The 24270-nt window shown below is 46.4% G+C and overlaps 1 protein-coding gene across 1 annotated transcript in view; it reads right to left on the reverse strand.

The window, feature by feature from the left end:
* Cpx (synaptic transmission protein complexin) overlaps positions 1-24270 on the reverse strand; it is a 682070-nt gene that overhangs the window by 597722 nt on the left and 60078 nt on the right. The window lies entirely within an intron of this gene.

The following is a 24270-nucleotide window of genomic DNA, read 5'->3' on the forward strand; positions in this document are numbered from 1 at the left end:
TACGTCATCTTGTTGCAATATTTTGGAGCACATTATAGCTAACTACATTACTAAATTTCTTAATGACAACGGTTTATTATCTCCCTTCCAGCATGGCTTCCGAAAAGGTTTTAAATGCGGAGCATTTCTTAGTCGCACGATGTCCCGCTTCGGCGTCGGCGCCGTCCACACGCTCACTGCGCATGCGCGTCGCGTCGAGGCGCAGGTGCGCGTCTCTCCCCCGTACCCTCCTCGCTCTCAACAACAGCTGCGGCGGTGCGGGGGGAGCGCGTCTGTGCGCGCATGCGTCGTAGCTACCCGTGCGCTGCGTCGCGCTCAACAGTAACGGCGGCAGGGCGTGCACACGTGATAACGGTGTGGTGGGTGCGTGGAAAGTTCGCGCGCTTGTGTACGGAAGTGTGCGCATGCGCGTCTCTCCCCCGTACTCCTCTCCCTCGAACGCGGGCGGTGTGTATATAAGCGGCGGAGCGCGCGTTCGGAATTCAGTCAAGGGCGTCTTTGCTTGGCTTTCGCTTGACTTGACGCTTTGCCTGACTCGAGTAGATGCGATGGAAGCAACGTCTTCACCAGTTACGCAATCGCACAACCGCTCCTCAAAGACCCCTTGACAGTGCACTTTAGCGACCACAAAGCAGTCATCCTCTCCGTCCAATACAACGACGGCACCAAGCAATAAAGACAGACTTTAACTTTACACTCCTTGCCTTCGCTTCTCCTTCATTCAATAAATAAGAATAATAAAGACGAAATAACAATTAAGCATTCCCAAACCATACCCAATTACGCAACATTCACGCGATACCCCCACCACTCTGCGACGCATTTACTCGAGTTCCCCCCGTGGGAAGATGCGGGCGGGTTTTTTTCTACTGTCACCCAACTAACCTCTATTGTTCACAGTTTTGCAAGCGTCCTTGACAAGTCCGGCCAGGTAGACGTAATTTTCTTAGATTTCCGCAAAGCTTTTGACCTTGTTTCCCACGCACATCTTATGCGCAAACTGCAGTCAATCGGACTTCCTGCGTTCATAACAAACTGGATTTCTTCCTATCTATCCAACCGCATGCAATATGTCAGTGTTGAAAATGGTTGTTCCAAATCTCTGCCTGTGACATCCGGTGTGCCGCAAGGCAGCGTACTAGGTCCCTTATTGTTTTTAATATATATTGATTGATTGTAGGGTTTAACGCGCCGACGCAACGCTGGCGATGAGGCGCGCCGTAGTGGAGGGCTCCGGATTAATTTTGACCATCTGGGGATCTTTATCGTGCGCCGAAATCTCGTACACACGGGCGTTTTTGCTTTTCGCCTCCATCAGAAAAGCGGCCGCCGCGGCCGGGAATCGAGCCCGCGACCTCGTGCTCAGCAGCGCAACGCCTTAGCCACTGAGCCACCGCGGCGGGTCTTTTAATATATATCATTGATATTGTTAATATAATCACTTACCCAGTTCAAATCAGATTGTTTGCGGACGATTGCATTCTGTTTAACAAAATAACTTGCCCCGAGGACCAAATCAAATTTAATTCAAACCTTCTTAACGTTCATACATGGTGCAAAAAGTGGAATATGCAGTTAAATGCAGAAAAATCCGTTTTTATGCAAATTACCAAAAAGAAACATAGTTTGTCATTTTCGTACGAGCTTCCAGGACAACCGCTTTTCGAGGTGATTGCTTATAAGTATCTTGGTGTTACGATTACAAACAAATTAAGCTGGAACGAACACGTTTCTAACATCTGTACTTCTTCATTTCGCAAACTTTGCCTTCTTCGACATAAACTTAAATTGGCTCCGCCAAGTATTAAACTACTCGCATACACCTCGATGGTAAGACCAAAACTTGAATACGCATGCTCAGTCTGGGACCCGCACAAGCAAAAAAACATTCGGGCTCTTGAAATGATACAGCGCAAGGCTGTTTGATTTATCTACTCGAAGTATCGCATGACTGACTCTCCCACTAATCTGATGAAAGAACATGGCATCCAAACACTGCAAGCACGTCGCAAAATAGAGAGACTAAAATTTCTTCACCACCTCAAGACCAACAAACTTGGAATTAACCCTGACCAGTATATTCAACCATTGCCAGCTCGACGTACACGGATCGACACAGTGCATCACCAACCCCCTACAGTGCCAGGACAAACGTGTTCAAATTTTCTTTCTTTCCGCGCACCATATCTGAGTGGAATGATCTGCCCATATCTGCTATCAGCTGCATAGATGAAATCGATCATTTGGAAAGTTGAAGTTATGTCTCTTTGTGTGTGTGTGTGTACTTTTTCTTTTTCCTCTGTTGCTATATTTTTACTCTATGTTGTCAGTGTGTTACACTGCAGTGATCCTTCCCCTCCGGCTTGGACCCCTTGTGGGGTCTGCAGTATGTCATAAATAAAATAAATAAAAATCCTAACTTTGGTTGTTCACGCTTCATTTTAATGATACGTATTCTTTTAAAAACAAACTGAAACCGTGAAAGCCACGCGCAGTATCGGATATAATGAATAAATATTTTACCAGTAGGCTGAGAACCTACTTGGAAAAACCTGCGCAGTCCGAAAGTGCAGAAGTAGAAAAGGCCCTTTTGTTCGTCGACACTGTGGAAAACTTATAGCCACCAGACCGAGATCACATCTTTCCTCGAAATAATAAAAATGCAAATGAACTTTGTTCTGTTGTAATTTCGCGTTTCATGTTCTGGTTCATTGAGATTGAAATGCCAAAAGGAGAAAGGTAAAGGTTACCTTGTTTCTATTATGTTCGAATCTTGAAATAATGCGTTTCTGTATCAAGGATTCTTGCGGGAACAGGATTTCCGATTCGTTTGAGACGATTTTTAACTCTACTGTTACAACGAATATCGGTTATAACGAACTAAATTACTGTCCTGATACTACTTATAACGAGACTCGACTGTACTACATTTCAGGAAAAAGTGCTGGTGTGAGATTTCTTTATCCTGACCAGTCTTTTATAAGCCTTACTACCCGTTGAATATAGAGTGACGCGAGGTAGTGACGAAGATTTGAAGGATGTAAAATACCGTGAATTTTACGGCGGTGTCCCCAATCCATCGGGCATTAACACAGTAGTGCCTGTGCTACACGGTAACTTTTAATTGGGGAACTCGGTAGACAATGGGTTCAACGGCCTTCGGAAGGCCTTTGAAACAGCCGTGTAGCACGGGCATCAACCACGTTCCCGACGGTATCAGCCCCCCAGGTGCCCATGGACGCCGCACGCGTTCACACCATGCCGCATGTCCATTAACTATTTGTGCGAACATCCGTCGACTGGATCAGCTTTCCCGTCAGAGGTATTCACACCAGCCTAGGCTGCCATTAGTCGCTATGTTGTTTGCAATGTTTTTCCTCCATAACGGCTACCTTTTACATTGACTTGAAATGGCTTCCTGAGGTACGATAGAAGAAGAAAAATAAATTACTCACAGTCTATCAACGCACAGTCCGGTTTTTACATGTCTAGCCTCTAAGGCAATCCCGTGGTGCAGCTTCACCCCAACGCACTCGATTGGCAAATCTGGGACGCCAACAATAAAATTTCGGCGCGTGACGATGCTGAGCACACAATGTGACTAAAAAGTTTGGTTTGCGGCGTGGCATCACGCAGTGCATGACGTTCTGCGTTGCGCAATGCCGTAGCACAGATCCCACATTTGAGTCAAATGGTGTGCACGCTGCTGTCATTCGCCGAGCCTGCTTTGTTCGCAGCGCAGATCGGTCACTTGGGTGCATTTCGGTGAAGCTCAAGCCCGGGATTGCCTTACGGGGTATATGCAGTGTTTTGAATTGATTTTGTGGTGTGCTGTGTGTTCGGCATACGTTGCTTTGTCTGGTGATGTCGCTTTCAACAGCGGAGCTGTTTAGTTAAGCTTGAGTTCCATCCGTGCCTGGCGTCGCTCGAAACTCGGTGCGGCGAAGTTGAGAGAAGGACAATGCTAGGCGCGGAGGCAAGGAGCCGACAAGCAAGTGTGGGGAGTGCGCGCCTCAAAATAAATAAATAAACAAATAATAATAATAACGCTTCACGCGGCGACAATCAAACCTGCGCCCTTCGCGTTATGAAACCGGCGCCTATCCAATTGCGCTATCATCACTTTTTCTGTCTTTATTGCCTCTTTCGCAACAAATGAACATGTGTCAATGTCGTATTAAAAACCGCCGCCCATAATTTGGTAGGCCGAATGATTTAAAACAAACATAAAATGTGGACAGCTATTCCAGTACACATAACCATTCCTGTTCGGCTTCCTGGAAACAGTGCACTTCAAGGAGGCTGGTTGCATTTCGCGAGAAATACTTGCTCACAATCTTGGAATTAATATTCGCATGGCCCGCGGCCATACGGGATCGCCAAATTGTACGGCACTCTAGGACTATTCTCATATCGTACGGTACGTCATCATTTTCTGCTGGCAAGAAAAGTATCCCACGCGGCGTTACAAGACGATCTTCCTTTATCGTTTGTCGTTAAACAGCCCAGAAAACGATGCGTCCCAGCACGCTATGAACACGTACTCCATGCTTTCGGGTATTTGGCAACAAAGTGCAGCTTAAGGACCAGTTAAGCAGAAGTTCTTTCTCTTTAATCTATGTACCAATAGAAAGTGTGTAGGTGTAAGTGTGTAGAAAAAAAAAAAGGTTTAACCGAGGCGCAGACTACCATCTGTTTCACCCGTGACATGAAATCGTGGCGAGTCGCTGCACTATTCAATGAACGATACACAGAGGTACTGGAAACAACACTGCATTCACGTTTTTCGTCAGTATTTTCGTCGATACATTCGACAAGTACTCCAAGGTAAATCTAACGGACAGAAATTTAAAAGGTTGCACCCCCTCATTTTAAAACCCCTTAACGTCATGCCTATATTCCATTGCATGTTGACACAATAAAGCCTGGAATTACCGTTGATGGCATAGTTTCTGCGTAAATGCCCAGAAATGGATGTTTTACATCCCGCAGCAGCAAAAAACGGCTCACAATCTGCCTAACGAAAACATGGGCCAATCTAACACCGCCTTGTTTTACAGGTCGAGAAAGATTACTTCGGCTCATGCATTCCCACGTGGAACCCCAAATGAACACACCAAAAACACAATGCATCTTTTAAACTTCCGATCAGGAACAGTGCAACACGTATACCACAGTTTGGAGATCAGAAAAAGATTGCATGCTGTGGCATGCGAAGATACCCATACTGCGCGACCTCGTCCCACTTTGCCACTTCCTGCCGCCCTTTTCCGTTTACCTTTCCCAGTACTGGCTACAACTCTGTCCAAAGGCACGCTTATATATAGATACACTGCGCTATCTTCACTTTCGAGGCGCTCAGCATTTCGTGTGGGTTCGTAGCGCGGGGGTTGGCTTTGGACTTTGGCTTCAGACTCAGCAGTTTGGAATTTTTTAGACTTTAGGAGGGTGGATTGTGGACTTTGATTTGATTCAGTTCGCATGGAGAATACCACCAGCTGCTCTGTTCCCTCAGTCTTCGCATTCAATTGCGCATGTGGCTGATTTTTTTTTTTTAAGTGCGAATGCACTTTATAAGCGACCCCAAACCATCCACCGCCGGCGGCGGCGTCGGCGGCGGCGGCGGCGTCCGCAGTGCTCCTCTATATTTAAAAAAGAAACAGCATCCGGCGCCAGGTTTCGATCCGAGGACTTTGCGGGCCGCAGCCCGACGCTCTACCGAATAAGCCACGGACGCGACGCTGATATCGGTGTCAGTAACGCGCCTTATATCTTTAACGCATTCAAACTACGTCGTCAGCGGCGTGCGTTGGCGACTAAGCGGCGTTATAGCGGCTTGATAACTGCGTGGTGTACACGTGATACTACAAACCCGATGGAAGAGAAGGCGGCGAGGCGGTGGGCTGCGGGGGCCGAGCGCAAGCGCCGCAAGCGGGCCGACAACCGTGCATTCGCACTTTCACATTCTCCCCCGGGGGGAAATGCGGGGGAATTTTTTGTTCTGTTAAGGTTAACCTTGACAGAACTAAAAAAAAAATCAGCTACCTTCGCAATTACTTGATAATCTATAGTAATCACTTAATTATTGATCACCTAATAACTTAATATTAATCGCTTAATAACTTAATAATCAGATCGTTACTTGATTATTACCTCCTAGACTATTTTCATGGTTATGGGGCCAAGCGGAGTCTGCTCCTTTGCATGAGGAATCATTACCAGTCAAAATTGTCAAATGAGAAGCGAAGAGAAAGGAAAAGAAAGTAAAACGAAGGAATAAAAAAGAGCAAGAAAATAAAGTAATTAACGAAAGAAATACGATACGACATTAGGAAGGAATAAAAGCTGAGCGAGAAAGAAAAAAGAAAAAAGAAGGAAAGACAGCAACGAAGAAAGAAGGAAGGGAAGAACAAAACATAAAATGGAACTAGGAAAAACACGAGAGAAAGAAAGATGAAAGACAAAGTGAGGGAGCAAGACAGGAGAAAGAGGCAACGGAAAGCAATAACAAAAGGACGAAAGATAAAGAAAATACGCTGTTTGGACCACTCCTAGCACGTGCTAGGATTTCCAGAGCAGTTGTGCTCGCGCATGCACCACAGCTATACCCGCACCAGCTTCGGTATACAAAGCTTCTTACTCCCTCACATGCCCCCCCCCCCCCTTTCTTTCCCACTGTGGCCACGTCCATCCGGGCGCTGAGCGAGCAGCGGAGAAGGGCTGCACTCGCAACGCAAAATCGCATCCCACCCTTTATGACAGGCCCTTCGCAGCGCCGCCATGGCCGCTACACGCAGGTGCCACCACGGTGACTTGGCAACCGCCTGGACCCTCGTTTTAGGCACCAGACTACTTCGCACAGCTGCACCGCTGTCTCAACCCCACCTGTGACCCGTGGCACCGTGCTGTCGGCAGTCCGCTGGCGTTTTGGTCATCTCTGGTTCTAACATTTTAGCATATTCTACGTATGGCCAAATACGAGGCACGCATCTTATGATGTTATATGGTGTTCACTCGCCTCCAAGGGAAAAAAAATGTCCATAGGCCGTCCGTGCGCCGTGATGCATCGTCAGGGCAGTTATGATCATCATGATCCCCATGATGCCCCTCGCGTAGTCTGGACTCTAACGACGAGCGGCTAAGCAGCGGACGAGCGGCTAAGCAGCGGACGAGTGGGATAACACGCTATGGGGTGTCCCCATGAGGGACAGTGCGTTGCCTCACAGAACGACCACTGCAGCTCTATTGTCAAGGAGGAACAATCACCTCCGCGCACGTCCGTAAAGACGAGGAGGTTGGGCAGCAGACCGAAATGCTGCTCTCATTCTGCGTTGCTACCAATTACTTCGAAAGGGTGAATTCCATTTGAGTTTTTTTTTCGCTCGCTTTGTCGTGGAGGACGGTTCTGGCTAAGTACATGATGCCTTGCCAGCACAGCAGTAAGTGCTTCCGTACTATACGTCCCTCGGATGCGGATTACAGAATGAAATAGCCTGAAAAAAAAAAAAACTTTATTTAATAAAGCTCACAGACTCGAGCATGAAACACTGTTTTGTTTTTCGCCTGTACTTGTGCAGCTGAACGCTAACCATGATGAATAAGCACCGCAGGTAGTTATGTTTACAATATAATTCCGTAGTTCCACATTGACAACACTCTAAGAGTCCCTGTTTGACTTCAAATTTTACAGAAAAGCTGAAAAAGCACTATATTGCTGGAAAAGCTTTGCGTTGTGTTCAGCGCGTTTTGTACTGAGCACAGCATTTTATCTATGAAATTCCTAATTAACTTTAAGAAAGTACGCATCTTCAAATAAAAAAAAAAAATAGGTCGACACGGTAACGCGTTCGACATTCCAGATATATTCGGTAGAACTGTGAAAATAATCTAAAGCCAAACATACGGGGATATTACGTATTAGGACACACAGTGCCGGCACTCGTTTCTTGCTATACTATTGCTTGCCATTACCCGCCACCAGCGGGGCCTTCAAAACACGCAGAAGGCGGTGCTTACCCCTCCGCTACAACGCGAGGCATACATCTTTTCCCAAGAAACTCCCGCGCTGGCTGGCAGGGCGCTCGGCGAGCAGGCGGTAGTTCACGCGCGTACATGCTCATTTCGCTGGCCCGCTTTAGAGCCGGCATAATCTGCACCTCATCATGGGAGTGCTGCTGAGGGATAAATCGGGGCACGCTGGCGTTCGCTTGTTCGGTGGACATATGATCCTTTTGGTGTTTTTTGTCCGTCCCAGAGTAGCGCCACAGCACGGCCGAAGGTGCAAAAACAGATGAGACACGCGAAAGCGGATAGGAGGGAAAGGAGGGGGGAGGTAACCAGCGCGTGAGCGCCTTCATGTATATGGAATGAGAGGGAACTCCCGCGAGGGGAAGCGTCTGGAAGCCATGATTTATACGCGGCTGTTTCTTAAGTAGAATGAATACCGTCTGAAGAAGGGCGAGCCAAAAAAGGTGCAGATACGAACAGATTCTGCGCTGAGCGCCGAACACGACGAGGGCAGTGCGCTACACCCCATTAAAGCCGCCGCGCGACGTCACGGTAGGGGAGACCCCCTGGGCAGCGCCTGACAACACATTACGGGCCATCAATCAAGCGCCGATGCCTCCCACACCGATGTGGAAAAATGGGGCCACGTAGAGCGCAGGAGTTAAGCGGCCAAAAGGGAAGCAAGCGGCCGGTGAGAATCGGGGCTCGAAAAGCGCTCTCATTACCGCGAGCACTGGGTGCCCGAAGAATGCCAACTATGGCTCAACGTCGGCGACTAGAAATAGCAGGCGTCGTCGGACGACAGATGGATTCCATGTAGGACCGGCACCGACCGAGAGCCGGCCGCGCGGAATGCAGTGCCGCTCCGACTGGCACTGCGCGCGACGATGCCCCGAGTCCCCGCGCCGGCTTCGGCCGGAGAAAGCGGCCCACACTTTGCGGAGCCTTTAATCTCCTTAAAGCCAGCGTGCTTTTTGGGACTGTGCTGGGCCAGTTTAGTTGCGTGCAGCGGCCCTGTTGCTCGTCATTTCTGATTTCAAAAGGGTCGGCTGTCTCGTTATTCCATACAGAGTCCCAACTTCAGTCAACATTATTTAGGGTGCACTGGACTTAATTAGGAACGTTTCAAGGCTGTTTACTTTCCAAGTCTCTTTCAGAGATAACAAGGATGACTGCCAGGAAGGTGACGTCAAGCGCGGAGGTAGGTATGCCGTGTCTATTTCCCGCTTTGGGTTTCTCAAATTTTTTTTAGCCGTGCGAAGCAACTCAGCCCTAGTGTACTGCGTTGTGCTTGTACAAAAAGAACATGTGAGCCTTGAGCTATTTGCGAACCCTACGTCCAAGCCACGAGAACTTGTTAATAAAGGATATGAGCGTCCGCACGTGTACCTAATATTCCAGACTCTCAGACTGGCGCCTCTTGACATTGCTGCACAGAAGTGCCAAAGCAACATATCAAGCTCTCGTCGCAGAAAGAGGTTCTCGCCTTCAGCACGCTGCTTGCTGCGCGGCTTGTCGCGGTGCACAGCCTCGGATCCTGGCGTCGAAAACTTTGAGCTGGGCCGAGTAAATCCTGAGCTTGCGGCTTTGGCTAAGCGATGCCGAACGGAGAAGACTAGCCAAAGATTCGAACCGAAGAGGCAACTGGAAGTCAGCACAACTTTGAAAGTGCAAAAATAATAAATCAAGCCTCATCATGACTTTTTCCGCAAAGCTTTTTGAGGCACGTATGCCTGTTTTCTTTCAACCGAGCTTTGTAATCTTGAACAATAAGAGGAACGAAACTTCTATGACCAGTATCAATAACCTAAATGCGTCAAAGGAGAAGAAAATAATAGCTACTTGTGGAGAAAAAAAGGATCATTTATTTGGTTTCAATTCTCACCCTTTGCTGTTTCTTATAGTTCTCACATTCCATTTGTCCTATCGAGAAAAAAAAAAAACGACAAAGGTACGCAACGCATTTTTTTTTTTCTTTTATGAGGAGCTCGACCCTCTCTTGCGGCGTCACTTACCTGACGTGATCCGAGGGGACTTACGTCCTGGTTTTGGCGAGTTAGTACTCAACGTTGGGAAGTAAGGCTGGGGGAAAATTGAACCAAAACGCAAGACAAGGTTCAAAACAACACAAAACGCAAAGACTCTCGTGTGCTCTCATTTCCTCTTACATCGTCGTCTTTTTCTCAGCCCACGCGCTTACGAATGCCTACGAACACATGGAAAGAGAATTTAGTCACGTGCATGCGAGCCATTTCTCTTAAACGCCGGAAGGAATGCGGGCGAAAAAAAAAACACGTACAAAAATCGGTACAAGTTACAGATCCCCAGGTGGTCTCAATTAATCCGTAGCCCTCGCCTACAGCGACCTCATGGTTCAGCTATAGCTTCAGCGCGTAGAACGACACTTCCAACTTCCAACTAGTCTTAATCCTGTTCTGAAGAGAGGGTGATGTTTTAAGCGAGGCCTATTACTCCAGGTCAAACCCAGAAAACGGTCGTAGCGCCAATCTGACCTTCTAGCTCAGCCAAGGTCAAGCCAGCGCCTCGTGCGGTTGCGCAGTGAGAGCGCCTAACCGCCTTTTTGTTCTATGGGGAGGGAGAGGGGGAAAGGGCACGTGACATGAGAAAATGACACAAGGAGGCACTGGCTGCATCTGAGGTCACTGCGCGTTCGCGCCTACAGCGCCAACTGCACCGAGCAGCGTTTGTGTTTTGTCTCGCGGTGCATTTGTGAGCGCGTTCACGTGCCTTAACAGTGGACGTGAAGGATCCCCAGGGGGTCTACGTTATTGATTGACGTAGCAGCCACTATTTCGTAGCCCTCTACTATGCCGCGCCCCAGTGCTCATGCGTAGCTTATAGGCACGTAAAACCCATAAAATTCTCGTCATCACTCGTTCGCTCTGCAACCCTCAAAATTCACCATGAACCAAGCACCCTAGCAGCAAAAGCTCCTACGCCTTCCTGTGCGCTTATTTCCCCCGGCTATCACCTTTTCGCTCAAGTGTCGTATAAGGAATTGATTTCCGAGCTTCAAGTAGACAACGCCTAGTAGAAGTCACTTTATTGTTAAAATAATTTCCTAGAAAGAAATATTTACCATATGCCTTGAGCACTGCCCACAAACAGACTATACCAGAGTTACTAACATAATATTATTCGGTTATTCGGATACAGTATAACGTGAAAAAACGTTATGGGCATGCATTCTGCGCTCCCATTCATGCGTGTCTTCCGTAAGGAGAAATGAGTAAAAATCAGCAAACGCCGGGAAAACCTTGTTTTAGACGTTCATATTTCTTTCTCAAATTGGGAGCTTATCCAACAAAGAATTTATAAGTTACTTTCGCTCTAGAACTCATGTTTCTCTACGTTGTGGATGTATAAAGCACATTCTCAATTCAAGGCTGTCGGCACATGGATTACATGTCAGCTGCTTCGCCGCTTTCCTTGTGGTGTCCGCACTCAACATTCCAACTCTTCTCTTCAACCTCTCAGGTATTAGGCATAGAATTCATAGCTCCGCGGTCCTTCAAAAAAACAAATACATTTTTTAAACTTTGAATGCTTATCGCTGAAGCTGCCTACGCGTGTCATAATTTTCTCCGACCCACGTATGACAGATTTTTTTTTCATTCAATTTGTATCAATGCATTGTCATCAAAAGGGTTCGTGCTCGTGTATGCTCAGACGTAACACGCACGTCACCTTTACCATCCGCCACCCATTGTTCCCTACCTCATTGTTGTGCGCTCTTCAAAGCCATTCTTATTGCTGAATCTTGCGGGCTGTGTTCTGTTTCCTTTTTGTCCTACAGATTACCTCACTTTTATTACAATTACACCACTTTTTTCTTAGTTCTAACTAGGCGGGTTCCCTTCACAGCGGTGGCTGCTAAAGGGTAGATGTCGGCCATTCATCATGCCCGCGCCAATATGGTGATCATCAAGCCTCGCCCTTATAGGGTGCTCCACATTAAGTGCACTTGTTCTACGTCGAAGGCAGTAAAACCGAGTTCCCAACCACGGAAACTCTCGCAGAGTTCCTGATAATTAAGTGATAATTTCTGATAATTATATATTTTGTGACAAATTATGGTAATGTATGCAGGAGGACAACGAAGCTCTAAGGCAAGCCAACACTGCATTACCGCATTACGCTTGGGTAATTGTATGCCGCACCCTCTCGTTTTCTCCCCCCCCCCCCGTTTATATTTTTACCTAAAGGTGGCAGAGGATTCCCAAGCCTGTTCTCGTGAGAATAAAAAGCAAACTTGTTTATTATGGCTAGGTCCGTCGGCGAGGCTCTTACCTTGCTACGTGAAGGGCAAAGACCCCGTTAAGTCTTCTTTCTCTGGCTTTTTGTCTGTGCCCCTGATATCTGTGCTGTTGTTGATAGCAAATAACAAAGATCGATTGATTGATTGATTGATTGATGTCGACTCTAAGCCTACTTTTATTTATTTATTTATTCATTTATTTATTTTTATGTATTTGTTTGTTTGTTTGTTTGTTTGTTTGTTTGTTTGTTTGTTTGTTTGTTTGTTTGTTTGTTTGTTTGTTTGTTTGTTTGTTTGTTTGTTTGTTTGTTTGTTTGTTTGTTTGTTTGTTTGTTTGTTTGTTTGTTTGTTTGTTTGTTTGTTTGTTTGTTTGTTTGTTTGTTTGTTTGTTTGTTTGTTTGTTTGTTTGTTTGTTTGTTTGTTTGTTTGTTTGTTTGTTTGTTTGTTTGTTTGTTTGTTTGTTTGTTTGTTTGTTTGTTTGTTTGTTTGTTTGTTTGTTTGTTTGTTTGTTTGTTTGTTTGTTTGTTTGTTTGTTTGTTTGTTTGTTTGTTTGTTTGTTTGTTTGTTTGTTTGTTTGTTTGTTTGTTTGTTTGTTTGTTTGTTTGTTTGTTTGTTTGTTTGTTTGTTTGTTTGTTTGTTTGTTTGTTTGTTTGTTTGTTTGTTTGTTTGTTTGTTTGTTTGTTTGTTTGTTTGTTTGTTTGTTTGTTTGTTTGTTTGTTTGTTTGTTTGTTTGTTTGTTTGTTTGTTTGTTTGTTTGTTTGTTTGTTTGTTTGTTTGTTTGTTTGTTTGTTTGTTTGTTTGTTTGTTTGTTTGTTTGTTTGTTTGTTTGTTTGTTTGTTTGTTTGTTTGTTTGTTTGTTTGTTTGTTTGTTTGTTTGTTTGTTTGTTTGTTTGTTTGTTTGTTTGTTTGTTTGTTTGTTTGTTTGTTTGTACATACTGCAGCCCCCACTTGGGACTATGGCAGGAGTGAGCATTTACCGAACAAAAAATAGCAATTACACAGATCAACACAGCAATACAACAAAAGAACAGTTAACGCAAATCAGAAAGGGCAAGTAAAAAATTTTCCAGCGGAAGGGAGCGAGTATCACCGGACAATCCATTCCAGAGTTTGGCAGTGAAAGTGAAAAAACTAAATTTGGATGAGTTGGTTCGACAATGGTAAGGCTTGATACTATGGTGGTGATTCCTTCTAGAAATGGACGGCGAGGCAAATGAGATGTAGGTATTGTCAGACATGCGATAGACTGAGAACAATTTTATAGAATCATTTAGTCGGCGCGTGCGTAGTGGGGTGATTTCAAGAGAAGCCAGGGGAAGGGAAGGCGAAAAGTAGCGGTCATAGCGATTACAGATAAATCTGATAGCTTTTTTTTATGGCCTCGATTCTATCGATTTCACCCTGCATGTGTGGGTTCCATACGGGGCATGCATATTCAAGCACAGGACGAATCAGGGCTTTATACATTAGTAATTTAGTGCTTTTTGGGGATTGGGACAGTGTTCGTCTTAAATAGCCTATTTTTTAAAAAGATTTTGTGCAGATAAAGTTAATGTGCTGAGACCAAGATAGATTGCTGGAAAGAACAACACCAAGATATTTGTATTGTGTTACTTTTTTTAAGGTGGATCCGTTAAACGAGTACGTGAAGCAGGAAGGGGACTCACTATTTGTAAAAGACATAAGCACGGATTTGTTAAAATTGATACTCATTTGCCAGGTTGCACACCATACACAAAATTTAGTAAATGAATCATTTATACGATGATGAGCTTCAGGAGAGTCAATGGGTTCTTACAAAACACAATCATCTGCATACAGACGAATTTTAGAGGTGACGTTATTAGGCAAATCGTTAATATACAGTACAGTAACGGGCCAAGGACAGAGCCTTGTGGAACGCCTGAACTAACACTAACAATATCGGAGTCAGTAGAGGTATAACAAACGTATTGCGAGTGCTCAGAAAGAAAATTAGAAATCCGAGTAACTAGTTGTGGGTTGTTTAATATGGTGTTTAATTTACATAGTATTTTAGAGTGAAGTACAGTATCGAACGCTTTCGAAAAGTCAATGAATAGTGCGTCAACCTGATTACCAATGTCCATGTTACTGGTTATGTCGTGCACGAATTCAGTTAACTGCGTAACAGTACTATAACTTCGTCTGAATCCATGTTGGAAGTTAGACAAAAGATTGTTAGATTCCAGAAATGCAATAATATGTTTGTAAATAATATGCTCTAATAGCTTGCAGGAATGAGGGGTAAAAAAGATGGGCCTGTAATTGCTGAAGACTTGCTTGTCTCCAGATTTATGTAAAGGTACTATTTTGCCATTTTTCCATGATCTGGGAACGGTACCAGATTTCAAGGATTTATTGAAAATTATTGTAAGGTATTGAGAGGTCCAAAGATAGTAGCGAACGAGAAACATGTTAGGGATACCATCGGGTTTATTACATTTTTTAGTGTGCAAATTAAGTATGAGATTTAACACGCACTCTTCAGTGATTACTACAACTCGGATTTGAGACGTTGGATTCGAGGTAGAAAAAGAAGGAACAACAAGATTGTCGACTGTAAAAATAGACAGAAAGAATGGGTTAAAAGTATTCGAAATTTCCGCCGGATCATCTACGATTCTGTCGTTTATTTTGAAAGAATCGCAGGAAGCATTGCGGGGCAGGACCGAACGCCAGAACTTGCGGGGATTGTCGGATAGTAAACGTTCCAGTTGAACACAAAAAAAGATATCTTTAGCTATATTTTGATGCTTTCGAAGTTCCATCTTGGCCTCATTAAAGCTGATAATACTTTCTGGATTGCTAGATGATTTGCAGTGCCGAAGTCTCCGGACTTTACGAGATAATGCAAAAGATCGCGGTTAATCCAGGAAACGTCGGTATTTTTCTTTTTAGTCTTTAGAGGGAGAAACTTTGTAATGCACGATTTAACAAGTTTTTCAAAAGTAGTAGTTAGTGCATCAATGTCAACTGAAGCGCTGAGTAGAACAAAATCATCGTGCCCATCGGCTAAAGCATCTAAAACAGAAAGGTCATCCGCACGTTCAAAATCTGGAAACGTAGTTAAAAGAAATCGTGGTTTGCTTACTTCGCATGAAAGAGAAACAAGAACAGCCTGATGGGCAGATAGGCTATCAATTATTTCAAAGTTAAAGCGTTTATCCGAAAGGACGGAGCTTATAAATACTAGGTCGAGAACAGAATACAACCTGGTGGCAGCATGAACAATTTGAGTCAAGCCAAAAGATACTGTAAAATTGATAAGTTCCCTGCAGATATGAGTTTCGTGATTATCACAAGTAAGGGAGGGCCAGTGGATACCTGGGGCATTAAAATCCCCCATGCAAATGACGTTAGATGCACTGAAATTGTGCTTATACATGAAGTTGTTGAGATTATGTAATGTTTCAACATTCAAGCCGGGAGGCCGATAGAAAATGCAAACGACAATAGCGTATTTGTCAAGGCAAATCTTACACCAAACAGACTCAGTTTTTGCGGGCCCTGGAAGCACAGCATATTTTAAGTCGGAACGGATAAGCAGAGCGACACCTCCCCCTTTCCCCACGAGGCGATAAGTGCGAACTGCGGTATATCCTGGTGGAATGAACTCGGAATCGAGAATACCAGCATGAAGCCACGTTTCGGTTACGCCGATGACGTGAGGGGAATGATCCGAAACGAAGGACAAGAGGCTAGGTAATTTTTTTTTGTTATGCACCTAGAATTTAAATTTAGAAGGATCAAATTTTCATTCCTGCCCGGACGACATCAACCGGAGGCGTAAGGCCCCATTGCCGGAGAAGGTACACTTAGCAACCCCACATCGGACTCACTGCAGCTACTCTTTGCAGAATCATTACCCATGCTGCTGCGACACTGCCTCCACAAAAGCTGAAGGCCAACCGAGCCTTCAGGCAAGACCGCGTTCGCTTAGTAGACGTTGGTGGCCGCGTTTTGTTTTATTTCTAACGCAGACGCTATGCAAAGCGTCCCAGCCAATGGAAATTTAGCGGGCGCCGAGTGTTGCTGCGGCAGGCGTTGGCCTTTCGTGGACGCCCTTTACGAACGCCAGCTGTGTGCGTACTTCGACGACGCCAGCCGTGTGTGCCTCCGGTGGAAGTCGGCTGCGTGCAAAGAAACTCATTGTCGTTAAAACAAAATCGTTGCGGTACCTGCCGCCTTTTAAAGTTGAGGTTGTCTTTCTCACATAACGGCTCTTGATGTGGCAAAGTATCCTTTGCAGGCAGACTGTATTACAACGGCAAGCTGTCAACAGTCAATTATAGGAGATACGTTCGGCGCTCTTTGGCCTTGGCTGCCCTTGCGCCATAAACACCCACATACTACGAGATGCGTTTAAAGACGATAGTCTTTCTAGTGCTACCAAAATGCTGGTTTGGCCCGTCCGTCCATCTGTCTGTCCGTCTGTCTGTCACTCGATTCAGCCGTCAGATCCCTTGGAAGAATGCTCGGGCAATGCGTATATGTATACTATAGTCAATACTGTTAGAAACTACCAAAAATGGTAGCATACATCGTACCTATTAACACTACTCACCAAAAGGAAACCATTAGGCCTGTTTGACGCAATCCATAAGTAAATAACTGACAGAAGCACTGCTCATTTAATTAATTCATGTAGGATTAGTTTTTCGAGAACAAAAAAAAAAAACGCGGTAGAACCATCATCGAACGAAGGCGAGATATAAAAATTTAAAAGAAAGCCTCGTTCAGCAGTTCTAAGGACAAAGGGAAGAGAAAACCTCAGGGGAGAACCCGGGGAGGGCGAAACGCGGGGAGAGCGGGGACAGCGAAACAGTGTGAGCGAGGCGGGGAGAAAAGCGTGTTACGAGACAGAGGCAGCAAAAGACAGTCGTCTTTCGACGACATCCGCAGGGAAGCAAGCAGGTACGCGGCCATCTTTTTCTCGCCGTATGTCTGCCCCCGCATAGGCAGGGCCGAATGTCCATCTCCGCGTGTGCATCGACGGTATCCTGCGGCAGCCGCTTCTCAACAGAGATTTCAAAAACTCAATGCCAGTGTTTGCCAGTTCGCACGCTGTGGAGATCTAACCCACGCACCTCTGCATCTGCGAAAATTTCATAATCAACATTACAAACTGTGATTCGGCAATCTCTCGCCGCAATTGGGTAATATAGGAGCTGTATGGTACAATAGCCCGTATGGTCTATAGTGAAGGGCGGTAGAAGAAATTCATAACTTTCTGAAAATACGGCATATAGAATAGGAGAGAGAAGGGGCCTGTAATTTCATAAAATTACAAAGAAATTTTATTTGATCCTGAAGTTTTTACTGCAGCCAGACTCTCGATGGTACTTTGTACCTCTTTTATTTTCAATCGCCACTTCAGGTTTTCCATCTCCCTTTGGTGTTTCGTGGGCACCAGTAACAGTAGATCATTGGCATCACCTTCATTACTTACTGACACAGGCTTGCCGGACGACTTTCAGTAATGAACAGCGAACGCTGGAAACCGCTTAGCCCTAGCACGGATTGCGGATCACTCCAATTAAATGGGCATGCGCTCATGTAGACACCATTTTTTCTAGGTGATGTGTGTTCGTCGCGCATTGCTGCGCACGCCGCCGATGCTTGGGCGCACTGCATTCTCGGGGTAAACGCGTGATTTGTTTGGATTGGATCGGACTGAATAGTTGTTGATTGTCAAGCGAGCTTGGCATCCTCTAAGGGTATGTCAACCCTTCCTGCCTGGGTATGTGCTATGGTTGAAAATGAAGAAAGAACGCAAATTTTACTTGCAGATGAATTATCACGGGACAGCGCCACAAGCAAAACATAGAAATCGCGGGGAGAATTAGCCAATAAGAGAGCAGCGCGGTATCACCAGGCTACACCAACCGGAAACTGCCAAGGTTGGTTTAAGCCGCATGTGATAGCGTGATTGGTCTGTATCCCATGCGTTTCACGTACCTTACAGAACTCTCTAGCAGCAATTTCCGCAATATATTTTCTTACCTATCGATAATCCCTACGGGGAAGCCACTCAATCACCCGTGCTTAAAATTGCCACTGAGAAAGTTTCCCCTGCACTATTACAGGCGCGATGGACGGCTCAAAAGAGAGGCTAATTACGTACTGCAACGGAGTCAAACACCTCGGCCGGAAGCAGCGACGTATAGTGTCGTTCTAAATGGTCTAATCACAGGTACTTCTATTTCACAAGCGAAAAAAAAAAAAAAAAAAAAGGCAGTGGCTATTTTGCCGGCAGCCGGCAGATTAGCCTGGGAGAAAAGTTGCCGGCAGTTCCTTCCCATTGGCTGGCCCAGACCACGTGATTATTCTGCCGGCACATTTCCTCGGGGGCTATTTTGCCGGCTGCCGGCAAATTTTCGCAGGTGCTATTTTGCCGGCTGCCGGCACATTTTCACAGTTGCTATTTTGCCGGCAGCCGGCACATTAGCCCGGGAGAAAAGTTTCCGGCAATTCCTCAGCAATACTGCCTCTGTGCGCCAATGCTGCGGCAGGCGGAGATGTCAACTTTGACGATGGCGACAAGTTTTCGATCTTTGCCGAGCTTGAGGAGAAGAGTGATTGGTACTGTTCAGTGAATTACGTCAAGTTATAGATACGAGTCGGCAAGATTGCGGCGGGTATGTCGAACTTTGACTCAGCCCGACGCGAACTTTGACTTTGATTTGCGCTTGTTTCCACTTGCCGTGTGTGCGTATCAGCAAGCAGCCGAGAGCTAAAGTTTGGCAGTGTAGTGATTGTGCCTAAGTCACTGTTTTTAACTTGTCTGATTGTGTTTCGTATATGAACGCAAAATTAGATGAGTTTTGGAAGTCTGCCTGCTTTGCGTAATTTCATGCAGAAATATTGTCTTTACTGAAGTTCATGTTTTAAACTTCATAGCATTGAAATAAACAGTGGTTAATTCTAGCCATGCAATCTTGATTTTTCGGCTGATCATTTCTTTATTGTGCGACTTTGCTTGAAATTCTACAAAGGAAACACCAAGGAACATTCACTGTCTGTGATCAAAGTGTCAAAGTTCGCGTCGGGCTGAGTCAAAGTTCGACATGCCCGCTGAAATCTTGCCGACTCGTTTCTATAACTTGATGTAATTCACTGAACAGCACCAATCTTTCTCCTCAAGCTCGGCAAAGCTCGAAAACTTGTCCCCAAGCAGGTTACAGTTGACATCTCCGGCTGCCGCAGCATTGGCGCCCAGGGGCAGCATTGCCGGGGAATTGCCGGCAACTTTTCTCCTGGGCTAATGTGCCGGCTGCCGGCTGCCGGCAAAATAGCAACTGTGAAAATGTGCCGGCAGCCGGCAAAATAGCTCCCGAGGAAATGTGCCGGCAGAATAATCACGTGGTCTGGGCCAGCCAATGGGAAGGAACTGCCGGCAACTTTTCTCCCAGGCTAATCTGCCGGCTGCCGGCAAAATAGCCACTGCCAAAAAAAAAAAAAAAAACGCGAGCAAAGGGGTCTAAAGAATACGAAAACCACGGTACATAGCGCAACTCAAGTTCTTATAGGAGAGAACACCAAAACATATACAACCCAAGGGCAAGCACGCACGCGCAGAAGATGCGAAAATGATACGGCAATATTTTTTTATGACCTATCCAGGAACGAATTCATGGAAGACTTGAGGTAGACAGAAGCCTGGCTATTGTTTTTTCCCGCTTTTACGATATGAAACGCTTCCTTGATTTCCAGCACTTTCGCCTCGTTATGCATATAGAGAAGGGTCGTAGCATTAAAGATAACACTTCACACAAAGGTCTGGCAGAGGCTGGACAGATAAGAATGCACGTCCATATTTAAAGGAGCCCTAAATAGGTCTCAATTTTAAACGTGCTATTCCTAGATTACGCGTTCTTTTCTTTCTTTGTTTACACTTGAATTCTCGTCGCCATTTAAGGGAGCATTGACGTAGCCTCTATGACGCAGCTGGCTCTGAATACTACGACGCCGCTATTGACGGGATCCATCAAGTGCTGCAGCCATTTAGCGTTGCCGGCTCTGGGGGAAGCCGCCAGTGGCTTCGGTGGTTCGGGCGGCGTCTATGCGAGTGACACTCTGTCGCGGCGTATCTTTGTAGAGACGAATGTCGATCGTCGGCATCCCTCACGCGAGCTTACCTAAGCTTGCTGATATAGCGCGTCGTTCACAAGATATGAATAACGCTGGAAAGCATGGAGCGTCTTCTGCAGGCGCGCGGGCGGGACCGCGGCAAGCATCTGCATGCACGGTGGGCAAGCAGGGCACACGAATCGGCCCACACCGCAGCAGCTAAAACTTGCCGCTTTCGCCAGAGCAGTACTATTGCTGAAATACAGTTTACAAATGCATAAAAGAGGCCATAGTGCGGCGATAGATTGCACTGGAGATTGTCGTCGGCACGGCTTCATAAAGCGTTGACCGAATAACTGCATGCGGCGATGCTAGCCCTTTTCTGCGCGACCGGGACTCGGAGGCACCTGTTCGCCGCGACAGTGCCGCATGCAAGATGAGCAAGCGGGCCGGTAGTCGTTGGTGGAAATCTTCAAATATTGTCGTGAGCGAGCATGTTGTGTGCGGGGCCCTCCATCTGGCCTTGAAACGCTCGTTTCCGCTATTCTAGAACTGATGTACCGACGCTAGCACGGCTGACGCGAAAAGCAGTGCCGCGCAGCAATTGGTACGCAGAGCATGCGCGTCGGCTGCTGATCAAGCCTGACGCACTACAGCCGAGCGTAGTCAATGGCTGTGCACATCTCGGAACGCAAGGGCCCGGGCAAGTGTCTATAAGCTGTCTTGCTCCGAGCCAGGGTCGTAGCCCGGGGGGGGGCACACCGGGCCCGTCTCCTCCCCGAAATTTTTCGTGCCAGGCTGGGGTGCGGTTTAAGCAGCCTGAATAACCGCCTGAAGTCGCATGCAGGCGCGGAACCTGCAGTTTTAAGAACATGCCTGCTCATATAAAGCTGAAAACAAGGGCTTCGTCAACGTCTGATCCCTGTGCCCACTCCAGATGCTGTACATGTCTACATACCTGGACACAGCGGCATCAAAGTTAACCAAAAAGCCGACGAAGCGGCCCGTAAAGGCCTTCTTTACCGAAAATACCGCAAGGCGTATTTCACGAAAACTGAAGCTTCTGCCAGTGTACGAGATTTCGGCGCACGTTAAAGATCCCCAGGTGGCCAAAATTAATCCGGAGCCCTCCACTACGGCGCGCCTCATCGCCTGCGTTGCGTCGGCGCGTTAAACCACAAAATCAATCAATCAATCAGAAGCTTCTGCCATGGCTCACCACTTTGCGTTGACTGAAAGAAGCCGTCTATGGAGCAACTTACAAAATACTCGCTGCTTTTTTGCACACTATTGACCCAGAATTAAAGTCAAGACTCCCGACACAGCTTCCTCGTAACCTGGAAACATTGTACCATCGTCTACGGCTGAACTGTGCCTACACAAATAGCTACCTATTTCGCCTTGGAGCGACGCCAAATCCGCACTGCGACAATTGTGCTTGTATCGAAACAATTGAACACATTTTATTAGAATGCACTTCCTTGAAAGCCTGGAGCGTCTAGAACAGGGACCAATTACTCTCAGAATTATTTTAGGACCATGGATTCGTCCCTCAAAGCAGCGCCAAGCTCTACGGATTTTGTTCTCTTATTTAGATGAAATTGGCCTAATTTGAAAATTGTAGATTATGTGGCCCAAGCTCCGAACAACAATATGCATGTAAGTCCGCTACCGCGCCAAGTCCAGGACAGTTTTTTTTCTTCTTCTTTTCTGCCCACCTCTTCCTTGGGCCTTTTGTTCCCACATCCCCAACCCACAGCAGAGAAGCATGTAGGCGTCTGATGCCGGCAAACCTCTCTGCTTATACAGCCCGGCTGCATTTCACGCCGGATGCACCGAGCAACGCCGGGAACCTGCCGCGAGCCGATCGAGGCAGTCCCGCTGTTTCGCTGGCGGAACAGCACGGCCGGGAAATGGCGGAACAGCAGGAAAAGGACTGGACTTTAGCGTGTCATTCCTTGTCTTTACACTGGTACAAAGTATAATCACATCACAGAGCCTGTCACTGTATTTTTTTCAGTCAACTATCAATCCTTGATATGTTTATTTTTCTACCGACATCGCATTTCATTGACTATCACAGTTCCATAATTTCCGCTGTATAAAAAGCATTGCTCTACCCATCTTGTATTTCCGCCACATCAACAAAACTGTACAATTCTCTTTATTGCGGAGCTTTGTCTTTTTGGCACTATTCCATTGTTTCCTTGACCTGCCTCTTAGTTACAATCAGCATTCTGTATTTGCTTAACCGGAATTTTACTGTGGCCATGTCTGTTCGATTTAACTGATAGAAATAGAATGCAATTTCAGAAACGTGCAACAAGCTCAACATTCAACAGCAGTGCAATAAGGTGTTCCGCTATGCGTACGTTTACTATTCACGTTGCTAACACAAAACAATAACAAAAAAATCGCGCCAATCCACCCCGTGAATGTGGTTGGAAAGCAAAGCTGTAAACGGCACCCATAACGATTACCCATGCGACGTCACTTAAATTCACTCACATCGCTCTACAAATAGCAAAACCAGAGAGAAGTGGAATGCACTTAACCGCACCATTTATTACTCCAAAGAGATATTCTTGTTGAGGTTAAATCAATGCATGAAGCATGAACGGTGTTTGGTTGAGTTGTATTGGTGTAGCACAAGAGTGGAAACTTTTTTTATAAAATTAAAGTAACCTCCAACTCGGTGTTAGACGATCTGTCTTCTCCGTCTCTGCGCCGCGGACGGAGGCGACGAGATTTGCGGCAGAGAAGGAGGAGGAGGAGGAGGAGGAAGAAATACTTCTGTTCAGATTTCTGAACGGCCAAGAGTGAGCCGTTGGGAGTGATTCCTCCTTCTGTGGGGCCCATATGCAGTACGCGCGGCCTGTGTTCTGTCCACCCACTGAAGCTGGGTAGGTAGAGAGGGCCAAGACAGCAGCATCTCCCATTGCTCTTGTTGGGTAGTTGATGGAAAGACAGGAGGGTGCTGAGGGCTAAAGTCGCACACCCCGAATACGGGGCGGAGTGTTCCTCCTTCTGAGCAAAATTTACATTCAGCGTCGTAGCGATTCGGATACATTAAGTGAAGACGCGTAGGCTGGGGGAAGGAGCCCGGATTGTATGAGCCGCAGGGTAGGTAGTTTGTTGTTCTCTGGAAAGGTCATGGTAAGGTGAAGGTACGGTCTGTCTGGGTTATCTCCGATAATGCTGGGTTATCTCCCTGAACTTGACAAGCAGGTGACTGTCCTTGTGCAGCTCCATAGCACGGGAGGTAAAAGCGCAGGGTTGTTGGGTGGGCGTATTTGTTGCCCTCCATTGAAGCGTGAAGGGGTGTCCAGATGAGCTGAATGGAACCGTTTGGGGAGTGGTTTCTTAGCACGCGCAGTGCAGGTCACGACACCCAACCCTACTGGTAATTCCAGTAGGCTTGTTGGGAATCGGTGACAACCCTCCGAACCCCTGGTTGAGCGAGGGCCAAGGTGATGGCTGCCTCTTCTGCTGCCGTCATTTCTTTGGTCCTAAGCGAGGTACACGCAAGGAGGTTGGTTCTGGAGGTAGCCACGATGATGGCGTATTGCTGCCCTCGATGTTTGGAGGCGTCTGTGTAGATAACTCCATGATCCCCACCGAGCCCGTGCTTTTCGGTGACCCTCGTCATGTGAGGGGTTCATGTTTCAGAGCAAAGGGAGCATCTTTAGTTTTAGTCGCCAAGAGTCTGGGAGTACGTCAAGCGGAGTGACATTCTGGGCTGCCCAGCCAATCTGTTGAAGCATGCGGTTACCCATCGCTGTTCTGAGTCGGACCTTCTGGTTAGAAAGATGGCCTTCTATCAGCTCTTCCACCATGTTGTGGAGCCCCGTGCTAAGCAGCCTCTGTGTGGACGCACTCATGATAAGACCAAT

Source organism: Haemaphysalis longicornis, unplaced genomic scaffold, assembly GCF_048455015.1.
Source record: "Haemaphysalis longicornis isolate Haplotype H1 unplaced genomic scaffold, Haemaphysalis longicornis Haplotype H1 scaffold_1, whole genome shotgun sequence".
NCBI classification, from domain to species: Eukaryota; Metazoa; Arthropoda; class Arachnida; order Ixodida; family Ixodidae; genus Haemaphysalis; species Haemaphysalis longicornis.